Consider the following 6,000-nt stretch of genomic DNA (forward strand, 5'->3'; position numbering starts at 1 on the left):
TATCCTCAGGTGAGGATTTAAAAAACAATCCCTCAGACTATGATAAAACGTAAATGTGCAGTTAACTGTTATTTGTACAAGAGTTGAGAGTTCAGGGAGGGCTATGGGTATTGAAAGACTACAACTGAAGAGGGGAAGGAGGCCCTCGGGCATGTTTTTATTGAATAACAAACAAATCAACTTTTGCTCACAAGCCCTATTTCTGAAGATTTAACCTAGGAGCCACCACTTCCCAGAGACTAGGAACTCAGCTTGAGGATATGATTGAATACATTACCATATCTCAGCACAGCGGCTAATGTCAGGGACCCTGTGTTAGGGATTCTTACAATTGTGCATAGACGCCAGTAGGGCTATGGGGACACTGAGGTTTTCTGCAGAGAGAGAAGCTGACTGAGCAGGCAGGAAAGTGACTCCCGCGCTCCATCCTGGGCATGTCTGCACAGGTTTCCCTCCTCTCCCAGGGCAGAGGGGCCTCGCTCACTTCATGACTCTCTGTTTTACAGAATCTCAGCTGAGTATTTCTGCCACCATAAACATCTCTATTTAAACGTAGTGAGTCCTAGAACAGGAAAGAAAGGACTGTCATTTTAGAAAAGGCCACAAGGATAGGTTATATAAACTTTAAAAGGAAATATGAAAAAGCTTGGGTGTGAGGGGAAATTGCTGAATTTGAAAAGGGGGAAAAAAAAAGCTAGCTTTTAAAAGAAATGGCATTGGAATTTTAACAAAATTATTTTATGTTGCTAAGAAATCTGAGCTGAGTATATACTACTTTTTCTTCCCGAGTAAGTGATGTCCACCTCCCAGAGGGCCATCCGGGATCATCTAAGGTTGCCATGGCAGGAGCTTGGAGACATTAGTGGATCAGATGTCTTTAGGCTTACTATAATACCAATTGCATTTTAAAATAAATGATTATATAACCTATTTCTACTTTGTAGAGATGGGCACTTCCAAAAAATATCATTAACTATATTTTCTTTCCATTATAAATGGATTCAAATGTAATTTTACTCCAGGATGTTAATGTCACATTTTATGAGCCATTGCAGAGTAATACATAATTTGGAGTGTTTTGGATGACTGAAATGTGAAAGTAAAGCCAGCCTCGAGGTCGTGTAATAGTTCTGCAAAACCTAAAGCCATCTTAAAGGTCAGCATCATTCATCCATAGCCCTGTTTGCCTGGTCCTTCGGTGACTGCAGTGCTCGAATAAGCGCCTATGGCAGATGTTTTCATTTTCCCCAGAGGTTAGGACTTTAGAGAAATACCTAGCAGAGGCGTACCCATCATCATGTCATCAATGCTAAGGTAAAGCCCGGTACTAAATAAGGAACGTGCTTTGACTCCAAAATGGAATAAAAATGTAAGTGAAAATATTTTAAAAGTGAATTTTTTCAGATCTTAAATAGGGAATGTAGGCTGGAGACAGTAGGTTTGATCGTGGAAAACCTATGGTGTGCAGTCACTGTGCTGGGTTCGTGGGGACTAGAGGGATGTGTCGGACGGCAGTGGGAGATGATGGATTCGTAAACAATAGTAATAACAACATACCAAATCTGGGGAGTGCCCATGGAGGCATGAACAAAACAGTGTAGGCGTTCAGAGAAATGTAATGGCTAGTTTTGATCTGGGCCTTGAAGGACCAGTCCAATCCTTTTGGCATATTTGGTAAGAAGAAGGCAGAGTAATTTAAGCAGAGAAATTTATGAGGAGGGCACTGTCAGGAAAATGTAATCTGGGATGGTCCATAAAGGGGGTCATGAGAAATAAGGCTGAAAAGAGAGGTCAGGGTTAATCATGGAGGCGTTCCAACACCATGCTAGAGAATTGGGAACTTATTTGCTAGGCGATAACATGATCATGAGCATCTTTAAAATGGATCAGAGGAAAATCAGAAAATAAAGAACAAATCCAACACATGATACTCTAAATTCATGGTGCAGGAAGCTCTTCTGTTCAGTCAGGAGATGCTTGCCTATTCAGACAAATGAAAAAGGGTGAAAGCTTTTTGCTGTCATTACCCATTTTTGTAATTTGGAACACTGTTTGCTAAGGGGGTTTTGAGAGGACCTAAAGCTTAACAAAATAACGCATGTGAAAGCTTTGCAAACAATAAAGTCCTATTTACTTAATTCTTTCTTCTCAAGTGAGAGAGAAGGAGGGTGAGGTTGTGGGGGGGGTGAGGGGGGGATGGAAGAACGAAACAGGGAAAACAGGAGGAGAAAGAAAAATGGAAACGAAGGAGTGGCAAATTGCAGGAGGCCGAGAGGGTCCACAGGAGAGAGGCCCAGGGGGTGGGGGGGGGGGAGGGGGGGATGCACACAGCTGGGAGGAAGCTGCAGAGGATTCCCTCCTGTGCCCCCTTCCCTATGCCGGCAACTTCCTCTTTTCTTCCTCACTGGCTCTGTCTCTCAAGTTCTGAGCTGGGTATTCTTGCTGCTCTCTAAATCCAGGGATAAAGAAACCTAAGGGTTATATTTAGGTCATGGCTCACATGACGACAAGTCTCTCAATGGCCTGCTTTTGCAACAGGCTTCTTCATAGGTGTGTAATTTACTGCTAAGACATTTCACTTTTCAAAATGCCTTCATCTCCATTGGTCATCAGTCTGCCCTTCCCTTCTTCATCTTCCTTTCTCCTGCCTTCCCTGTGTCCTTCTTCTATCTCCCTTTGGGCTTCTAGTTATGTAGGACAAACGTTCTTATTCTCATTTTACAGATCTGATGAGGTAAAATGGTTCTAGGGTCTTCCTGAGTAAGTGATATGCATCTCCCAAATGATCATCCTGCCCATTATGATGTCACCTTTGTAGAAACTTGAGGACATGGGTAGGTCAGATGTCTAGGGAATGAGTGGAAACTATCTGGAGTCTTGATAAAACACCAGTTTCATTTAAAGATCAATGATTATATAACCTACTTCTGCTTTTCTTTGTAGTGAAAGGGTACTAGGTTGAATCAGAAGATCTAAATTTTAATAGTAATAATGATATTAGCCAATAAAAATAGCTATGTTTAGAAGCCTATATGCCAGACACTGTGCTAAACCCCTTACATATATTATTTCCTTTCAACTCCACCACAACTATATGAGGTCAACACTATTTTCTGATGTGATGTAACTAAGGTTTAGAGGGCTTAAGTAATTTGGCCAAGAGTTTTAGTTTAGGCTCTATATCATTCAAACTATTTACAGCCTCTTTGGGTCTCTTATTTCTTCATCCCTAAACTAAAACCACTAAGGTGATTTGAAAAACAATGAAGATATAGTTTATGCATGAAAATAACGGGGTCTGTTACACTATGTCAGGAGTTGCTAAACTTTTTCTGTAAAAGGTCGCATATGAAATAGTCTAGGCTTTGCATGTAGGCTCTGTTGCAGCTACTCCAACCCTACCCTCCCAGAGCAAAAGCAGTCTTAGCAAGTACACGGATGAGTATGGATGAGCAGGTCTGTGTTCAAGTCAGACTTTATTATGGACACTGAAATTGTTCATCTATAATAATAAAAGGGTAATATGCTAATTATCGGACGTCATTCTGGACGTCCTTCCTGGCCAAGCCGGGGCCGGAGGGAAGCCAGCCCGGGTCCCGGATGCTAGAGGGAAGCTGGTGCCAGCAGCCAGGGGGGAGGAAGGCCTACTCTTGCATGAATTTTCATGCATCGGGCCTCATAACTAGAGGCCCAGCAGGCACCCGGGACCCGGGCTTCCCTCACAGCCCCGGCTTCATCCGGAAGGTCGTCTGGAAGGATGTCCGGTCTAATTAGCATATTATGCTTTTGTTATTATAGATTAATGTGAATTTCATATAGTTTTTATGTCACAAGAGTATTGTTCTTTGTTGTTGTTGTTGTTTTCAACTATTTAAAATATGAAAATCATTCTTAGCTTGCAAGCCCTATAAAAACAGGAGGGGATGGATTTGGCCTGCAGGCTGTAATTGATGGGAAGCTATCACAGATATCAGTGTCTGTAGATTTTCTTGGAAAACAGATGCATGTATCAACTTGATACATTATTTCTAAATGACCAGGAAGGAAATGTTTTTTGTCTATTTTCACCATAGCCACTGACGGGGGAGTGCCTTATACTTTTGGTGCGTGCCATATTAGAAGTGATGCTGAGACATGGAAGAATCTTCATGTCTGGGGACTAGTTGGGGTGGATTCAGTAGAGGCAAAGACCAAATTAGTCTCAAGGCAAACTGCAGAAAAGAAACGTCCAGGTAAGGCATTGTTGCCAGATTCAGAGATAGTTGTTTTTTAAAAAGAAAAAGAAAAACATTAAACAAGCATTTAGTAAAATTAATGAATAGCTTTTGGGTATCGACAGTTATGGGTTGAGTTCTCTCCTCCAGGTAGTTAGGGCCCTGGCAGCAGGGGACAAACAGGTCTGGGGCGACATCAAGTAGAAGTGACGACCACTATACTTACCTCGATACTCGTCTCCACAGGCTCTCTTCCTGGTGATCTCATCATTAGTTCCTCAAACAACAGTAACTGGAAACAAAAATGCCTATCACCACTGCCAAGTGCATGCTCGCAGGCATGTGTGCATACGTATACAAGGCACGTGTGCACACGTATACAGTGTTGTTGGGATGTGCTCCTGGCTGGAGTTCATGCATCTCCTTGGCTTCTCTAAGCTCTCAGGCATCATGGGGGGAGAACTCCTTTGGTCTCTTGATACCCTGACTAAAAACTTGGTTTGTGGCCACCTACTGCTCACATTTAACTCTTTCATACAGCCCTTAGACACATTATGTTATCCCGTTGAGCCTTCAGAACAGGTCTCATTCCTGGAGGGAGTGGCTGGAGGGCAGGCAACTCCCCAAGAGAGCTCCTGTCCAGTGTCAGCTGTCTGTGGGAGAGGCAGGCCCTCAGACAGGAAGCAGAATTCAGAATTCTGCCTCACACCGCAGGGGATTCGCGTCCTCCCCGCCCCATTCACCCCTCCACGACGCCCCCATCTCTCCCTGGGATGGTGAACACAGGAATGGAGCCTCCGCAGGAAGGAAGATCAAGAGTCACCGTGTTTTTTTATATTTTTATTTATTTATTATTTATTTATTTATTTATTTATTTATTTTTTATAGAGGAAGGGAGAGGGATAGAGAGTTAGAAACATCAATGAGAGAGAAACATCCATCAGCTGCCTTCTGCACACCCCCTACTGGGGATGTGCCCACAACCAAGGCACATGCCCTTGACCGGAATCGAACCCGGGACCCTTCAGTCCGCAGGCCGACGCTCTGTCCACTGAGCCAAACCGGTCAGGTATCACATGATCTCACTCATCTAGGGGAAGTAATGAACAACATAAACTGATGAACAAGAACAGACCGGGAGACAGGGAAGCATCGATAAGACTGTCAAACCTCAGAGGGAAGGTAGGGGAGGGTGAGGTAAGGGGGAGAGGTCAACCAAAGGACTTGTATGCATGCATATAAGCCTAACCAGTGGTCACGGACAACAGGGGCGTGGGGGCATACGTGGGGAGGGGTTTGGGATGGAAATGGGGGATGAGGACAAATATGTGATACCTTAATCAATAAAGAAAAGAAAAAAAAGAGTCACCGTGTTGTCCAGCCTTGGAGCGCAGGCCACATCTTGTAACCACATCATGGGGCTCTTTGTTTTATTGCCCTGGTCGTTGACAAATTCTGGATTAAGTGTTCCATCCTTGCTTCAGGACAACTTGGGTTTGAAAAGCAAGCCAGTAAGCCGAGGTGTTAAAGGGGAGCAGTGCCCGCTGAGGCCAGCGCGGTGCTGGCAGTGGCCACCAGGGGGCTCCCCAGGGCCTGTCCCAGGCAGGGGGTGCTCCTGCCTGCACCTCGGCTACAAGATGAGGAGCTGTGTTTTCTGGGAAAGGCCACCGTTTCTAAATCTCTTCACAGATAAGTTTTCTCGCACAGAAAGTGTGAGACCATAGCATGTAGGTTGGGCATGGGTGGGAGTCTGTGTGACTTTAGGCAGGTTACTTCATCTCTCTGT

The sequence above is a fragment of the Eptesicus fuscus genome, chromosome 10 (genome assembly GCF_027574615.1).
Source record: "Eptesicus fuscus isolate TK198812 chromosome 10, DD_ASM_mEF_20220401, whole genome shotgun sequence".
Taxonomy (NCBI): Eukaryota; Metazoa; Chordata; class Mammalia; order Chiroptera; family Vespertilionidae; genus Eptesicus; species Eptesicus fuscus.